This window comes from Ascaphus truei, chromosome 2 (assembly GCF_040206685.1).
Source record: "Ascaphus truei isolate aAscTru1 chromosome 2, aAscTru1.hap1, whole genome shotgun sequence".
NCBI lineage: Eukaryota > Metazoa > Chordata > Amphibia > Anura > Ascaphidae > Ascaphus > Ascaphus truei.
Window position 1 is genome coordinate 9,932,958 of NC_134484.1, and position 19,209 is coordinate 9,952,166.

A 19,209-nucleotide genomic window follows, 5' to 3' on the forward strand; every position below is an offset into this window, starting at 1 on the left:
CGTTTGCTGTACGCATCCAGTAGGTTGCAGCGCGTTACTGCAAGTCCTGCGAGTGCTAGTGGTTAGTTAGTCAGGACTGCGAAGGTTAGTTGCAGGGGTAGAGTAGAACAGGGAAGAGTTATTGGAGCGGGGCAGGCTATTAACCCCTTAGGTCCCAGATAGGTTCTCACCCCCCATTTTGTAGTACTACAGGGACAGGCCCTAGGTTAGGGATCCTGTCACAGTAGGGTAGATTAGATAGGGACACAGCGGACACTGCGGTTCCTGCTAAGAGGTTCGGACCCAAGTTGGGGTCCACAGAGACTATCTCCAGGGTGGGATCGCCCTGGCGGACCCCTGCAAGAAACCACTGGATCAGACGGGATCCAGAGCAACATATCCTTTTCGAAGTGCTGCAGGACCGAGTGCAGGAGCACTTGGCAGGTAACCCCTTTTTGTCAACAAGTGCACCAACCATTCTATCAGTTAGTGACTGCGCAGTCACCTATATCCTATCCCTTTAAGAGCGTGGGACAGTGTGAGGGGATTGTTGGACACGGGGTGGGATCACCCGGTGTAGGGGAAGCGTCCTGCGAGACGCAAGAGTGAGTGTCTCCTCTAGAGAGGGACACCTGTTATGTTGGTATTGTCATTATATGTGTTATCTTATGTTCCCAGTAAATAGTATTGGTTATTATACCTCACCGTGTATGTGATTATTGTGATTGTCCTGCGAGGAACCACTCCCCCTCTGGTGGGAGCCATCGCAGGTGGAGGCGCTGCACCGATGTAAGTGATTACCCCTAATATAATTGCCCCAGGTTCCCCGTGGCGGAAGCTCAGCCCTCCTGCGAGCCAACAGGTAAAGCACCGCACCTATGGTAACATCGTATGTTCCCTTGCACCCCACACTATAGCTGCGATTGGGGGGGGGGGGAATACCCGTTACAATTATATTAATGTAATCATTAGGTTAAAAACATAATAACATCCAAGACGAAGCACTTGTGAGGATGTGGGGATCGCGGCGCTCACAGCGCTACCCCTCCTCTCCTCCGAATGCCCCCGCTGCCGTAACACGGCTTCCTCTCCTCACCGACCTTTCTTCCACCTGTGCGGGGGCGCCCCCCTGGTTGTCGGCGGGACTGCGCTACCCCGCGGCCTCTCAGGGCTCTGGCGGTTCCCTCTGGTCTCGGGCGCGTGCTCTCCGACCTTACAGAGTGCGCGCCGGGCAAGGATAATTCATTCACTGCACTAGTAGTGAAACCACGCCCCCAAATCTCACAAAGGCTGCCACTTAACCCTAAGGCCGAGTCCATAGAAGGACAGGCTGCGCTGAGCCGTGCGGATGCTCCGCGCTGAGCCCCTGCATCCTCAATGAGGATGCCTTGAGAGGGGGCTCATGCGAGCGTCCGCAGGCGTGCGGAGGCGCTGGATTTTTCAGCCGACAGCCAAGCTGTTTTTCAGCGCGCTGTCAGCTGAAAACATCCAATCAGCGCGGAGCAGCGTCAACATCACGGCGCCGTGACGTCGGCGCCGTGACGTTGACGTTGGTGCGTCGCGGGTGATTGGCCCAGCGACGTCACTGCCCCACCTCCCTCAGTCTCTCCCCGCCTCCGATCACGCCCGCTGGCTCGCCTGCATGGGCATGAAATCACGCAGATTTCAGCAGGCGAGCCTCAGCGTCAGCGCGGCTCGGAACTCCTCACCCCTCTATGGCCCCAGCCTAAAGCTCCCCACCTGGCTGCATATTATAGGAACCAATCCAGGACAGCTCCTCATGTTCCTCCAGGTCTGCCTCCGTTCCCTATTGGTCAGCCGCAATATATAGTACATGTGTTGCCTCTCTCACATCACTCGACATAGTCTCTGCTTACGGACGTCTATTCTGGCTTTCCCTTTGCTCTTAGTTATTCAGGTTGCGACCCGGCTTGGCGGACATTCCTCTCTGGCTATGGACCCCGGCTCCCACCTGACCTTGCAGCTTCTCTCATCCCTCGACTACAGTTTGGATCTCGACCTCCCGGATCTCTCTCTCCCTGACCTTTGCTAACGGCAATGACTTTGTCTCTTCTGTACCGTTACCGGCAAGTATTGCAACACCTATTCACACCTGGCCTGGCAACGCCAAAACACCACACTCCGGACATGCTCCTTCTGCTGCGTGTGCGTGCACATATACGTCCCCACCTCAGTATAAGGGACGAGTCTGGTCTGCGGGCAGCACCGGCGTAACACAGTGACTGACTTACTGTTCCCTTTACTTGTTCCTGTTTCCCCTGATTTAGAGACTTAGGGTGTGGTTAGTGTTAGGAGCAGAATTTAGGGATGCGGTGAAAGCTGACCCCAGCTTAGAAGGTATGAGACTGCGGGCGTCCGAGTCTCGGGAAAGCGGGGGGTCAGACCACTTGCTGTGGCACTGCGGGCTCTGGTGTAAGGAGCTAGGATCTACCAGGTTAGACGGAGTCTGGACAGGTAGAATACGGTAGTGGTACCCAGGGAGTGTAGGCAGCAAGGATTGCGGGAAGCCCACTCCAATCCACTAACGGGACATCAGGGGTTCACTCAGACGATTTTATTACCGCAGGCATTAAGATTACGTATTCACTGATAGGAGGGATAAATTCAAAACTTGCCAATGGAAAACGTGCTTATGAGTTTTGACATACAGGGCCGTTTTTAGCTAGTCCCAGACCCCCTGCTGTCAAGAAACCACACACCTACGCATTTCGGGCCGTGCGTCCTTTATCAAGGTGTATATATACACCTCGATAAAGGGCGCACGGCCCGAAACGCGTAGGTGTGAGGATTCTGGGTGCTCCAGGGGTCATGCTTGATCCTTTTATTTAATAAACCAGTTCTTTTTGCTACCATTAGCCTCCACCGTTTTTGCTGGCAGTGCACTGCCTTTGTTCATCTACTTTACCTTCTCTGCTGGTGGATTGCACGCTTTTCAAGACACCTGATGGGACTGCTCCTCTGGAACTAAGAAGTGAGTGATCTTCATATACTATGCCTAGTTATTATGGTTGGGACAATCTCTGTACTGTTCTTTGTGCTTCTTACCACTAGGTACTAGTCCTTTGCCCTATTAGGGTATGTTTTCTTTACTCACCATCATATAGGAGTGTCCCCTACAGAAGTATCATTACCCAATTAATTTAAAAGGGACTCATATACTTTGATGCACCAGTTACCCACACTTTTGCATTCAATACATACGGTCATATCATTACAATGAAGTGTTACACCATTCTGATTTATTATAAATTCAACAAAATGATGTTCTCAAAGTATACTATGTATAGAATTACAAAATTGTTTTTGGACCCGTGCAATAACTAAAGGATGTGCACAACGTATAAATTACAAAGTACGGGATAGTTCTTTGCATATAGATGGAATTTTTTATACCGTCTAAATCAAAATTCTCTGTTAACGATTGAGGATGTGTATTCTGATATACTGTATGCCAAGCATTAAAAGAAAAGAAAAAAACAGAGGTTTCCAGTTTCAACTTGTTTCAAAAGATCTTTAATATGGAAGCTATGTTGTTTTTTTAGGGCCCGTATAAAAAGTTCTATTAATTCCTCTATTTTGCTGGCTGGGTGTCCATTGGTCTAGGAGAGTTCATTATCTAACTGTAGCCAGGTCCCCCGTGGTATAGTTGCCCTCCCCCTTCTGCCAGCGCGAGCAGCATGTACCTGGGAGTTGCGGCCGGTTGCCGGGAACGCGAGCGGAGCGGTTGCTAGGCACGCAGCGGGCCGGTTGCCGGGGACGCGATCGGGCCGTTACTAAGGCCGCGGTCGCGTTGCGAGGGTACCGGCGGCTCGGGAAGCAGGGCGCCGCCATGTTCAGCGCTGTTGCGCATGCGCAGGAGGCCAGCTAGCGCGAGAGGCCCCCAAACAGCTCGCGCACGCGCAAGGCGGGAAGGACAGCCCCCAGGGTGCACAGGGGCAGAGCCACATGACTCCAGGGAGCCAATATGGCTGCAGATCTCCCAAGAAAAGGGAGATAGATACATTTCGCGGGGTTTTGCAGCCACGCAGTCAGTCAGGATCCGGACCAGCTAGGGGTAAGAGGTGGATGCAGGGGTCAGTGACCCTCTGCATTAGGCCAGCAGCCCCCAAGGTCCCAGTTAGGTCCTGAGCCACCTAGTAGCTTGTGGAGCTTAGGGACAGGCCCTAGATAGGGACACTGCCCCATTAATTGGTTGCTTAGTCAGGGACACAGTGCCGAATCAGTGCGGCCCTGCGAGGTGGATTCTGGGCTCAGAACACCACCAAAGACCCTGGGACTAAGGTGATCTTATCCGCGCTGGAATTCACCCAACGCGGTGTGGAGGACAACGTCGGATCGGGCGGATCTCCAGTGATATCGCGGTACCCGTGGCTGGAGCCCGGGCAGGTAACCTGCAACTCACGTGCACCAACCAGGCCTATCACCAAACATAGTGGCTGCGCAGTCACACATACATACACAGTGGTATTTAACTCTGGGAGTGCGAGACATTTGGGTGGGGGTTACTGGACACAGGGTGGGGTCACACTGTGGGTGGTTAGCGTCCGCCGTGACGCCTAGTGTGGTTAGCGTCCGCCGTGACGCCCAGTGTGGTTAGCGTCCGCCGTGACGCCTAGAGGTGGTAGCGTCCGCCGTGACGCCTAGTGTGGTTAGCGTCCGCCGTGACGCCCAGTGTGGTTAGTGTCCGCTGTGGCACATGAAGGTTGTGTTGATGTATGTATATATGGTTTGTTATGCAGTAAAGCCAGTCCTGTTTTACATTTGTTCGCTTTGTGTGGTTGTTTCCTGTGAGGGCCTCCTCCCACTCCGTTGGGATCCCTCCCAGGTGGAGGCGTTGCACCTAGAGATGTATAAGATGTATGTACCCCAGGTTCCCCGTGGCGGAAGCTCAGCCCTCCTGTGAGCCAACAGGTAATGCACCACACCTGAGTAACCTTGCATGTTCCTACACCTCCACAGTATTATCTGCGAGTGGGTGGGGGAAAACCCGTTACATAACCCCTCCCTGATGTAAGGGATTACTGTGACGTTTAAATACCTTTAGAATTATCTGATGTGTTTTTCTTTGTCACATGGTGCCTGACTATTATGATATATGCTTTACAGCAGCGGTGCGCAAAATGGGGGTCAAGCTCTGTGCTGCTGCTCCTCTATGGCTTGCTGCGGGGGCTGGGCCTTGCTGCGGGGGCGGGGCCTTCGCTGCACACAGACATCCCCTCCTTCTCCTCCTGTCTGTTACCCGCTCCAGTTTTCAGCAGCACATGGGGGACCAAAGCTTAGTGTGTGTGTGTGTGTGTGTGTGTGTGTGTGTGTGTGTGTGTGTGTGTGTGTGTGTGTGTGTGTGTGTGTGTTTTTTGTGATTGTGTGTGGGTCTTGTGACTGAGTGTGGGTGTTGTCTATGTTGGTTGTGATTGAGTGTGTGTTTTGTGTTTGTTGTGTCTGTGTTTCTTGTGATTGTGTGTGTGTGTGTGTTGTGTTGGTTGTGATTGAGTGTGTGTCTGTGTTGTCTGTGTTGGTTGTGATTGTGTTGTGATTAAGTGTGTGTGGGTTGTGTCTGTGTCTGTGTGTGTTGTCTGTGTTGGTTTGATTGTGTGTGTGTTGTGATTGAGTGTGTTGTGTCTTTATTGGTTGTGTGTTTTGTGATTGTGTGTGTTGTGTCTGTGTTGGTTGGGATAGCTTGTGGCCAGCACAGTAACACCAAGAAAGGATTATGCTCAGCAGCTTCTTGGGGGGAAGGGCTGACCCTAAATAGCATGGGCAGCCAATAGGGACTGAGCTACATAGCAGGCAGCATGAAGCAGACTGCAGAGTGAGTCCAAAACAGGTGATTCCAATTGCCAAGTACAGGGAAAGCTTTGCCAGGAATCTCAATATCCCTGTAAGGGTGAGTTCCAGCCAAAGCCAGGACCGGAACCCTTACACCCCCTCACAGTCACAGCCACTACCTACCGCTATGCCTTCCTCTATTCTGCCACTTACCACTGGGTAGACAGGGACCATTCATTCCCAGTGTTTCCCCCCTCCCCTCCCATCCTGTCAACCTCCACTTCCCTGCAGACTGGTGAGGGGAGAGCTAAACTGCATCCTGGAGTCCGGCAGAGGATGGAGAAGAGAAATGGGGTGTAGGGAGAGGGGGTGGGGGGGAGGAATTTTCTTAGCAGCACAGAAAAAGAGGAACTAAGCTGTTTGAAACTCAGTCACGCTATTTCTCATGCTATGCCTACATAAATCTGAGAAATTACAAAACAAGCTATTTACTGGAATGTAACAATTCCGGTAACAGTAAGCATTTAAACTTAACCCATTACACGCCTAGGCCATCAGAAGCAAGACAAACTCCATTCTCCTTACACTCACTAAGCTAAATACATGCCAAAACATAGACAAGACATAATTAGACTCATTATCATACGGTTAACGTTACGTTATTTGAGGATAACACTACATTATGTTCACCCAAAATAGTATTGCAAAAAAGCACTCACTTTATATTAGACAATCTCCTAATATAGTACAAATTCTAGTGCCTTAGAGATCCCAAATATACAGATGCAGCAACAAGTATCCGAACACTTGCCTTTGAAAATCTGGGGCAATCTCCCAGAAATGCTGCAACATTTCTGCAGACAGAATAATGGCCCATCGGATTAACACAGCGGGGGTCCCTGCATTCAGTTTGAATGGGACAGCCAGGGAACCCCGCTGTGTTAATCCGATGGGCCATTAGTCTGATTGCAGAAATCTCACAGAAATGTTGCAGCATTACTGGGAGATTGCCCCAGATTTTCCCAGGCAAGTGTTCGGATACTCATGGTTGCATCAGTATGTAATATTCTAGCTAGTCACAGCACCAGTCCAGTTCCAGTTCCGCACAGGTCCGTTAACTCTGTGCTAATAATTAGAGATAATGTAGGCGAACTGGCCCATAACCGTTTCTGGATTTTCCACACCAAATTCATGGATTGGGCACAAACAAATCCAAGCGGATACATTAGAACCGGCCATTGGATACAATCAGTTCTGATTTTAAAGAATTCCATATTTAATCTCAAATCTGAGAGACAGATTGCAAATCCAGGGGAGCTTCCAATTTAGCCCCTCAACCCTCCCTCCAAATAAATGTTGGTTTCATGAAACAAGACATTTGTTTTGCATTTTCTATTATTAGCTGCAGATGTCTTCTCTTACATGAGTAGCCTTTGAACTGTGCTCATGAAGTCCTAAAGATCTGCTCATGAAATGCCTACAAACCTAAGTACTGTTGAATCACCAGTAAATGGTTACAGTCTCTCACTGCAATTCAAACAATATCAAGACACTCATGGTCATTATGGATGGGTGAGTCATGACAACGTTATTGTATCTCTGTTGCCCCATAGGCAGCATTGCAGGATAAATCTGTAGTAATGCTACCAAAGAGAACCATTGATGACCCATGGCATATGCAAAAACAAAATGCACATACAAGAGATGGAAGGTGAATGAGATACGTTATCATATACAGGTACCATCTCACTACAGGTAGCTGTATTTACCTGACAATGTATTATTGAATGTAGACACTGTCCCTGTGTCTTATTTTCTTCTATGTTACTAAAGCAGGTCATAAAGTATTTATTGAACCAACACTTTCTAATCTATACTCATCAGGGGCTATAAATTAAACTGCTAGCGTGCAGATTGGGGCACTATTGTCTGGAATCTTCACTAGGAATTTCTCTGTGACTATGCCCAGATCGGCACTATTGTGGGTTAATTAATAATCCCCATTGTGTTCAGTACATAACTTGAAAAAGAAAAAAAGCGACATTCAAAGATAAAGATCAGTTGTCAAATAAATCAACATTTCCTCGGAAAACAAATACTTCTGAAGAGGGCGTAGGACTGAGAATATTACAAACAGTGGGCGGTACAAGGTGAGGATAATGGAAGTTACCTGTATATAAGACCAGCTTTCAGCCCAGTGCTGCAGAGGTGAGAGAGAGAATTAAGGTGAGTACTGCACGTCTTTTCATCCTGCTGATTATACAATCTGCTTAGCTACAGCATAGTGGTATTTTTGGTCTCTTCTAACATTAACCATGTGGGACAAACTATATGTACAGATGCAGCAAAGGGTCTTGCTCTCGCTGGCGAGAAATGATTGGATACTCTGATATTCTGCGCTATCACTGCCATTAAACTCTTTGATATTCTTTATTAGAACGCAATATTTAAGTAATAATCCCAGAAGAACAGGGCATTATTGGCCAGTAATGCCCTGTTCTGAGGGGATTATTACTATTATAGGCTAAATGTAGACTTTTTTCATAAATAATAGACACTTTTGTATAGTTATATAGATTTTTTTTATTAAAATAAAATGGTAAATACATTAAAGCTCCTCTATATACGCTTACACTGCAGCTATCTATATCACACACTGCCGCCCCTCTGTGTACACACACACACACACACACACACACACACACACACACACACACACACACACACTGCAGCTCTACACAGAGACACACACTGCAGCTACATACACACACACACTACAGCCAAACACAGACACTGCAGCTACACACACTACAGCTACACACACAAACTCTGCAGCTGCATACATACACCCCCCCACACACACACACTGCAGCTATACACACACACACACACACACACTGCAGCTACACATACAATGCAGCTACACACAAACTCTACAGCTACATATATACATACACACACACTGCAGCTACACACACACACTCTGCAGCTACAAACACAAACTCTGCAGCTACATAGCTACACACATACACACACACACAGAAACTGCAGCTACACACACACACACACACACACACACACACACACACACACACACACACACACACTGCAGACAGCCACTTACTTTGCAGCTACGCAAACACTCTCCCCCTCCTCAACTCAAGATGAAGCTCTTGGTGGAGCTGTGTTCACGGAGATAGGGGCAGGAGTCACTGCCTGCTGCTGCTTCCTGGCCAAGCCCCTGCCCTGTCTCAGAGCTGTTCTGACAAAAAGGAAAAGCTGATTGGCTGAAAATAAAGTGATAAGTAGGTAATACATGCACTCAATCACACTGGTCAATAGTAAAATGTAGCAGATTTTTTTTTAGGTTGGAGGAATATTGATGTTGAACATTTTTTCCATGTAGTCTTAGGCCTGGGACATAGTGAGTTTAAGTGTCGCTTAGCCGGGCTGAGCCGCGCTGAGCAGATGCACAAAGCCCCTGCATCTGTCATCAGCGCGGCTATAGTTTCCCCCTCCGCATGCGCGCTGATGCGTGCAGAGGCTGAGAAACTTTGCCGAGACAGGCAGGTTTGAAATTTGCCGCTCAGGGAAGCGGAGGAGCGCTCACGTGACCGCTCCTATCCAATGGGAGCGGGGGACTAGCCCAGCCTCCCGCTCCGCCTCCTGGCACGCCTCCGCTCCGCCTCTGCTCTGCCTCCGTCCCCTGAGAGCGCTCATTGCCTCGCCTGCAAGAACAGGAAAAAGCTCCATTTTCAGCAGGCGAGGCAGAGCAGGAGCGCGCCTCAGCGAGCTTCAAGTCCACTATGTCCCAGGCCTTAAGAATGCTATTGATTGGAAGAAATAAAAGACATTACTAAAACAAATGAAAGGTCACCATCATATGACATCAGCTGCTGTTAAAGTAGACTGATGTTTGCATTGTAAGGCCTGAATCCCGCTGCTTCCGACGGCGGCCGCGTGCACTTCACTCATCGGACATGAGTTTCTCCCGAGCCGGCCCCAGTCCCTCCTCCCTGCAGGGCTTGCTACACGCTGTGACGCGTCAGCCGCCAGGGGATGCAAGAGAATTGTAATCCCCAGCGGCGACGCGTCACGTGGTGTGGCTTTGAGCCAATGAGGAAAGGAGGACGGGAGGCTTTGGGGAGCGTGGAGGCTTCGGGGAGCGGGGAGGAAAGCAGCGATTTGTCTTCTGCAGCACCAAGGGAGCCCCCCTGCTCCCTCCCACAGACTCTCTCCTGTGTGAGCCGAGACACACTCTGGCACAGAGTGATGGCCCCGCCCCCCTGCTCCCTCCCACAGACTCTCTCCTGTGTGAGCCGAGACACACTCCGGCACAGAGTGATGGCCCCGCCCCCCTGCTCCCTCCCGCAGACTCTCTCCTGTGTGAGCCGAGACACACTCCGGCACAGAGTGATGGCCCCGCCCCCCTGCTCCCTCCCGCGGACTCTCTCCTGTGTGAGCCGAGACACACTCCGTCACAGAGTGATGGCCCCGCCCCCCTGCTCCCTCCCGCAGACTCTCTCCTGTGTGAGCCGAGACACACTCCGGCACAGAGTGATGGCCCCGCCCCCCTGCTCCCTCCCGCAGACTCTCTCCTGTGTGAGCCGAGACACACTCCGGCACAGAGTGATGGCCCCGCCCCCCTGCTCCCTCCCGCGGACTCTCTCCTGTGTGAGCCGAGACACACTCCGGCACAGAGTGATGGCCCCGCCCCCCTGCTCCCTCCCACGGACCCTTTCCTCATAGTTTGTGTCTGCAGATGCAGTGGGGGGGTGGTCGGGTGGAGGGAACCCCTGGCAATGAGGAGGGAACGCTTCGGGGAGCGGGGAAAGCAGCTGCAGCACCAAGGGAGCCCCCCTGCTCCCTCCCACAGACTCTCTCCTCAGGGAGGCTTCGGGGAGCGGGAAGGCGGGGGAGGGAACCCCCTGACACACAGTGTGATGGCCCCGCCCCCGACGTCATTGCCGCGCCCCCCGACCCGTTTTGGCCACGCCCCCCCGCTCCAGCTACCGCTCCCTACAGACAGCATATAGCGGTCAAGTGCCTCTCCACGCGCCGCCTGTCTGCAGTGCGGGCGCGTGGTCTGAGGCAGCGGGGCCTTAGCCTAATGTGTAAATTACAGAGAGATTTCCGAGGCTTGAGTGACAGTTGTCTTAAACTTAAAACTGCCTCCTACCTTACAAACAAACATAATGTTACAATGACCTGAATGCAATTAGGAATATGAAAAGTAGTAATGTAGAAGACTGAGGAACCCAGGAGAGATCATAAAGAGATTGAAGTCAGATGAAGAGTTTGAGAGAGAGAGAGCTATCTTTATCTCTATCTCTAGATATATCTCTATCTATAGATGTGGCGATAGGGGGTTAATCAGGCCATTAATAAAGGCATTGTACCCGGCTGAATAACCGCTTCCACCAGGAGGAACCTCAGATGAACAACACATGACATATTACACCGTGTCATGATTTATTTAACAAAAATAAAGCCAAAAAGGTGAGGGGGTAACCTGGCTCTCAAATAAAGGTAAAGCCCAGTTTTGGTTACCCCTGATCCATGTATAAGGGTTCAAGAGAGTCAGCTCATGAGCCCAGTCACTGCAAATGCATGTAATGTAATTTGCGACTTTTTGTATTTTTCCTGTTTTTACCTTTCCAGGCATGCCAGCGAGCAGGTCAGAATGTGAGTAGGTAGTTCGGGTCCAAAGTTGCTGGTTCCCCTAAAAATGTACCCGGGAATCCGGTCTGATTCCTGGGTACATGTAGGCACATTGTCCCGCAATATCTCCCCTTGAAAATGCTTGCGCTACTCACCTCTAGGGTTCCCTGCTTCAGCACAGCCCAGAAATTTAAAAGGGGCACAGGGATGAAAAGTGTCGAAGTAACTGAAGGGGTCCCTAGGTTAAGGGGGATACCCCAGTTAATGCCCAGGTAGCTCAGAACCTATTTAGGGGTTCATAAGTGCTCCAACCATATATAAGGTTGTGAGTGGACTCTGAGTCCAGTCTAAGCCCAGTAGATAAAACGTGGGGAATAAAGGCTGATAGAATTAAAAGTACACTTTTCTATCCTATTCCCCATACCCAGGGCTTAGGGATGTATTAAAGTATATTTTAAACAATTGTGATTAAAACGGTAATGTACTGTTGTGCACTGTAAGGAGCTGGGACTTTCAGAACCGATGCCCACTTAGGCTACTGTTGTGCCGACGAGTATTCTAAAACAAATCTTTGGCAATCACCAACAAGACCCAGGTGCATGCTGGGTGCATGCTGGGTACATGCTGCAACATTTCAGTGATATTTCTGCAGACAAACTAATGGCCCATCGGATTAACAGCGGGGGTCCCTGGCAGTCCCATTCAAACTGAATGAGGCTGCCAGAGACCCCTGCTGTGTTAATCTGATGGGCCATTAGTCTCTGCAGAAATGTCACTGAAATGTTGCAGCATGTACCCAGCATGTACCCAGCATGTACCTGGGTCTTGTTGGTGATAGCCCCAGGTTTTCCAAGGCAAGTTTAAGGCAAGTTTTAGAATACTCATCGGCGCACCTGTAGATCCCCAGTGCAGCCGGCGGTGCGCGCGCCTGTCACCAGCCCCTTACCTCCTCCCTAGCTGTCCCCCCTGCCCACTCGCTTCCTGGCTCACTGCGTGCTGTGACGTGTCAGCCAGCAGGATCTACAACGGGATTGTGTTCTGTGCGGCGACGCGTCATGTGGTGTGCCAGGAAGCCAATCAGAGAGGCTGTTTGCTTCTGCCCTGCCCCTCCCATCACTGTCCACTTTGAATTCTCCTCTTCAGCTGCGGGATGGGGGGGGAGGGGGAGAGAAGTCTGAAGTCCCTGCCAGTGCCTGCACGCTGAGCTCCATCTGTGTTTTTTTACACAGAAGCCCGTGTGTGTGTGTGTGTGTGTGTGTGTGTGTGTGTGTGTGTGTGTGTGTGTGTGTGTGTGTGTGTGTGTGTGTCTCTGTGTGTGAATAGATATATGAAAAACTGCAGGACACATAGCTGAGTTTTAAAACTTTATTCTTCCTTATAAAATTAAAGATTGACAATATACAATTCATTTGCATGGACTTTATTTACTCTTTTTTAACATATAAAGGCCTAAACTACCAGACCAATAGCATAAATAGAACAAATACATAGAAGAGTCACGATAATACTTTAATGTGCAGCGCTGTGAGCTGCTGAGCTGTGCTTGTGGTTCCGTCATGGCCCCGCCCCCAGTATGGCTGTGCCTACCCGCCCCGTTTTGGCCATGCCCCCCACCCCCTGAGCCTGAGAACTCTGCCTGCAGACCAAAGAAAAAAAGGTGATGTAAAAAAGCGCTAATGGGAATAACAATGTACCCTGTTAAGAGGGGGAACCCTATTGGTAGATAGGCAGCCTGGTGAACCTGATAGTACAATCAGATGAACAGCATAAATAAAAGAGAGATACCGGCGCCTGATCAGTCCACAATGGATGGAAGTCCAGTAGAAATAGTCCCAAATCCAGGATGTGCTACAGTCACTGAATCTTTGAGTGCTCCGTTAGGAATTCATGCAGGGGATGTGGAACATGAAATAAAAGAAGAGAGAATTTAGTGCAACACAGCTAAACAAATTACACAGACAAAAAAAAAAATGCAAGCTGGCTGACACAGGGGGACAAGACAGACAGACACAACTAGACAGACAACATTAAAGCAAAGCTAATGATAAAAGTTAATTTATTATAACTGAAAATAAAAAATAGGACAGGTTGCTGATATGCCGCTCCGGTGGGTTAAAATCTGAATAACACTCACAGGGCTGTTTTATTCAATTTTGGACACTTTTGCTGAGTACAAGCTGTTATATCGCTGAGCGCTTTTGTTGAGCGAAGTAGGGGCAAGGAGGTGCGGATAGCCATTTCCCTGAGGCTTCACTGGATTCACCAGTCCTGACGTCACACCCGGCGACGTCATTTCCGGTTTCGGCGCAACGGAGACGTCATTTCCGGTCCTCACCAGTAAGGAGTAACAGAGGGAATACACGGCATCCTGAGAACCCTGCGACCCCCCCACACGTGGATTTCGGCTCACATTGACTTATGCGAATCTACATCTGCCGTCCTGTGAGTGTTATTCAGATTTTAACCCACCGGAGCGGCATATCAGCAACCTGTCCTATTTTTTATTTTCAGTTATAATAAATTAACTTTTATCATTAGCTTTGCTTTAATGTTGTCTGTCTAGTTGTGTCTGTCTGTCTTGTCCCCCTGTGTCAGCCAGCTTGCATTTTATTTTTATTTATTTTTATTTATTTTTTTCGCTTTCCTTTTTTTTTTTTTTTGTTTTTCGCTTTCCTTTTTTTTTTTTTTTTTTGTTTTTCGCTTTCCTTTTTTGTTTTTTTTGTTTTTTGTTTTTCGCTTTCCTTTTTTTTTTTTTTTTTTTTTTTGTCTGTGTAATCTGTTTAGCTGTGTTGCACTAAATTCTCTCTTCTTTTATTTCATGTTCCACATCCCCTGCATGAATTCCTAACGGAGCACTCAAAGATTCAGTGACTGTAGCACATCCTGGATTTGGGACTATTTCTACTGGACTTCCATCCATTGTGGACTGATCAGGCGCCGGTATCTCTCTTTTATTTCTGCCTGCAGACCGCAAATAGCGGTCTAGTGCTCTGCATGCGCCACCAGGATGACAGGCGCATGTGCTGCAGCCTCCAGTGGAACCTTAGCCTTAGACTTTCAGGGCTACCAAGTTGGTGCCAGTAAGTCTGGTGGACATCGGAGGTCAAAGTAGCCAGACGATGCAGTAGGTGTGAAAGTCATTTGGGCAGGAGGGAAGGGCTCAAGTAGCCAAGTCCAGAGAACAATGGCAGTCATCCTGGCTGCCATCTGCTCGCCCAGACGTTGAGGAGCCTAACCAGCGGGTAGCATTGAATAGCCAAGGAATGGAGGTGTCAAACTTGAGTATGTACCTTGTCAAATTCGGATTCCCCGCTTGCCTGGCTTTCTGAACCAGTTTCGATCTGATTGGCTACTGAGACATTTCCCATGCTCTGATTTGGCTGTAGTATTTTGTGAATGGAGCACAAAATACTATAAGAAACCTCCAAGCCAATGAAAATGAGAATTTCCAGCGGTATGAGTGCGGGAGGCTTTTCAAACATGGTCTTGCATGAATAGCAAGGAACCTGGCATCAGTTTTTCAGCCTCAAAGTTTCTAAATCCCAATTTTTTTGACCATGTTCCAATGGGAGGAGTGGCTCAGTGAGTAAAGACACTGACTGGCACTGAGAGTTAGAAGTAGGGGAACCTGGTTCAATTCCCGGTGTTGGCTCCTTGGGCAAGTCACTTTATAGCAAACATAGATTGTAAGCTCTACAGGGCAGGGACCTGTGCATGCAAAATGTCTCTGTAAAGCGCTACGTATAACTAGCAGCGTTATACAAGAGCATGCTGTTATTATTATAATAGTCGAATGTAGCGGTCACGGCTGGGATTTTATGCCGTTTTAGGTTCCAGAGGACCGTCAGTAACCCCCCGATCAAAAGATTGCAAGTTCTCAGAAGAGAACGGAGCGGTGGCGTGTGGAACTTCACGCCGATTTCAGTACCAGGAGATTCCGGGCTAGCTCCCGGTCAAGGTAAAGCTCTTCTAGTTTTTTACCCCTAATCCCAAGTAAGTGTGTTATTCGTCTGTATTTTTTGTTTCACTGTGTGTATGCCAATTTGTGAGAATAAATTACAATTGTTTTCATTACCTGTTTTGCTCAATGAATGATCCTGGTAAAAAGGTGCACAATAAACCTGGTCTCCCGTGACAAAGAGGAAGTATAGAGATAAATTAAGATCACTAGTTCATTAAAAAGGGCAGATAGGAAGGATTTAGGTAAGGGATGTTTTTTCAGTTACCTATATTGTATTGCTTTTAAATATTTTTAAAATCTGAGACGCACTACTGTTTTTTCAGCATTTCCGTCACAGGTAAGCAAGACAATATGAAATCACACTCCTTATCACACCCTTTAAATAATTCATTTTTTCCAACATTAGCTTTAGCTAATGTTTTTGCTCAGCTGAAGAGTTTGTATATTCATATTGCCAAAGTATATCAAACCTAATCTCCATTTTAACAAGCTCATTAAAGTTGGAATGAACCATTGCTGTTTACTAAACTAACCTTTATAGTGTCGTCCTGACATTCTTAGGACTTCTTCAGGACCAGTTATCACGGGAGACCAGGCAGTTTACACCTTGTTATCAGGATCTTTCATTGAGCAAAACATGCAAGTGAAATAAATTGTAGTTTATTCTCATAAATTGTCATACACACAATGAAACACAAAATACAGACGAAAAGCACACTTATTGGGGGTCGAAAACTAGACTGAGCTAGGTGCAGGGAACTCTAAATAAGAGTTTTACCCTGACTGGGAATTAGCCTGGAATCTCCTGGTTCCCAAATTGGCGTGAAGTTCCACACACCACCGCTCCCTTCTCTTCGGAAAACATGGACTCTTTTTTGACCGGGAGTTAGTACCAAACTCTTGGAACTAAAATCGGCTTGCAATCCCAGCCGCAACCGCTATGTTCGATTCTGAGAACTTGGCCACAAAAAGACGGGACGTAGTCTCTGGCAGGCAGACTTTTCTGGCTTGAAATCGAAGCCGGGTGCCTTGCTATTTGCACAAGAGCACTTTTGAAAAGCCCACCCACACTCTAAGCCAATGAAATTTGAGATTTTCAGCGGTAGAGGTTTCTTATAGTATTTGGAAGTTCATTCACAAAACACTACAGCCAATCAGAGCGTGGGAACTTTCTCAGTAGACAATGAGAACGAAGCTGGTATAGAAAGCCAGATAAGCAGAGAATCTGAATCTGCCAAGGGACATGCACAAATTTGCCACCAATGTCCCTGTTTATTCAGATGCCACCCGCTGGGTTAGACTCCTCAAGGTCTGGGCGAGCACATGGCAGCCAGGATAACAGCCATTGTTCCCTGAACTTTGGGTATTTGAGCCCTTCCCTCCTGCCCAAATGGCTTTCACACCTCTGGCAGCTCTGGCTACTTTGAACTCCGATGTCCACCAGACTTACTGGCACCAACTTGGTAGCCCTGACAGTCTAAGTGGGCATCGGTTCTGAAAGTCCCAGCTCATATACAGTGCATAACAGTACATTTAATATATTACAGTATAAAATAAAGATACACTTCTAATACTGTTCTAAGTCTCTGGGTATGGGGAGTAGAATAGAAAGACGCACTTTATATTTCAACTAGCCTATATTCCCTATGCACTCTTTAGACTTAGTGTGGATTCTGAGAGTCTCCTCAATGCCTTATACTTATGATTGGAGTACCCATGAACCCCTATATAGCTTCTGGGCTACCTGGGCATTAACTGGGGTATCCCCCTTAACCTAGGGACCCTTTATGTTACTGGAACACTTTGCATCCCTGTGCCCCTTTTCCCTTCCTGGGATGTGCAAAAGCAGAGAACTCTAGCAGTGAGTCGTGCAAGCGTTTTCAAGGGGAGATATTTCCGGGACAATGTGCCTACATGTATCCAGGAATCAGACATGATTCCCGGGTACATTTTTAGGGGAACCAGCAACTCTGGACCCCAACTACCTAGGCACAATCTGACAATAATTTCTCTGCAAAATCCCCCTTGAAACTGGCATGCCTGGAAAGGTAAAAACAGAAAGTCACAAATCACATTACAGACATATACTGTTACTGGGTCTAAGAGCTGACACTCCTGAACCCTTACACATTGATCAGAGGTAACCAAATGGTCTTAGACCTTTATTAAGAGCCTGGTTACCCCCTTCACCGTCACAATGGTTCATTATGAAGTGCAGATATAAGGAAGGATTCAGGTAAGGGATGCTCTTCAGTGATCTTTATGGTATTGTTTTTAAATCTTCTTTAAACCTAAGAAGCACTAATGGGTTTTTCAGCATTTCCTTCAAAGCTAAGGAAGACAATGTGACATCACACTCCATGTCAAATCCTAGTGACATTCTCAGGACTTCTTCAGGACAGTACTCTGGCCCTTATGACAATCACAGAACATCATCGTACTTCTAGGGGAGATCTGAAAGGAAGAGAAGGACTTCATGTTCCTTTCCTGACATGGGGTGCAGGTCGCAACCATGTGATTGTTTAACAGACAATTACAATACATTGTCGCAATGCCAGAAGTAATGAATACATTTTAATACCTAATGGAAAGATACAGTAAATAAAATATTTCTAAGAAACATTTTGTCCAGGTATTATGCGTCTAAATTCAACTTATACAGAATAATATTTTAAGAAAAATAATTACACATACATGTTACTTAAATTAATATACCGTAACTAAGGAGTGTCTTCAGTGTGTAGTGTAAATGCTCCACAACTGTAAAGGTACAATATACTGTACAATTCCGTTTTTTGTAACAGTCACAAATGTGACCATTTCCCTCACATTAGGATGAAGTTCCTCTGGCTTCTGTTTGCTTATGCAGTCTCCGGATGGGCTCAGTCCTGCAGTCCTCAGCCAGGAGGTAAGAACATTCAGATGGATGTGTTCATGGTTGGGCATTAAAGAGAAGATATTATTGAGGTGGGGGGGGGGGAGAGGTGGAGAAGTTAATAAGGGTGCATTAACTTTCTAGCATAGCATACAAAAATATTACATTTAGTTAAGTTAATTTTACTTTTTTTTAGAATGAGCCAATTGCTTTTATCTAATTAGCTTTCTAGGTAAAATAATTACATTTTATTCATTTTTTCTCTACAATACATCCTTCTCAAATAATTATTGGTCTATTAGTGAATGCCGGCATCATAAATTCCTTACAAACAAAGATCACAATGAATGTACCTGTAATTTCTAAAATCCACTCTCTAAGCATTTATTTCATGTTTAAACAAAATACTTACTAATACACAGATGATTCTCTTTGCTTTATACTTACTGTATGCAGAGATAGCCTATAGTGACTGATATTGATGCAGCTACATTTGAGCATTAATGGTGCATTGCAGTCTATGTTTGACCCTCTGATGATAAATCAATGATCCTTTCAAATAAAATGTTTACAAAAGTTAAGCCTGGTTCTTGATGAAGACGACTACTCTGGGTAATCTCGGCACGGCCTCTTTCTGTGTGTAAAAAGAATCCCACAGAGATGGAATTCCATTTGTAAAAGATTTCCCGGGCTGCGGGCAAAATAATTGAAGTCCTTTACCAATAAAGTTACTACATCAGTCCCAGCTCCATGTGTATATTCAGGTAGCTTCGATAAATCATTTATTGACAGTTTTGACCACTTTCGAGCGCGTTTGCATGTGTAGCTATTGAAAGAGCTCCGATAGCATGCCAAACTCGCTTGAAACCTGCTTCTTCCCCATCGGTAGCACTCTCACAATGTCAAACCGAGCGGGAGCTCATAAAATGCTCAAACTCGCATTTTT

At 47.4% G+C, this 19,209-nt stretch overlaps 1 protein-coding gene across 1 annotated transcript in view; it reads left to right on the forward strand.

Annotated features, from left to right (window-relative positions):
* Window positions 1-19,209, forward strand: part of LOC142488078 (uncharacterized) — a 908,622-nt gene that overhangs the window by 859,424 nt on the left and 29,989 nt on the right. The gene's annotated exons all lie outside the window — the stretch shown is intronic.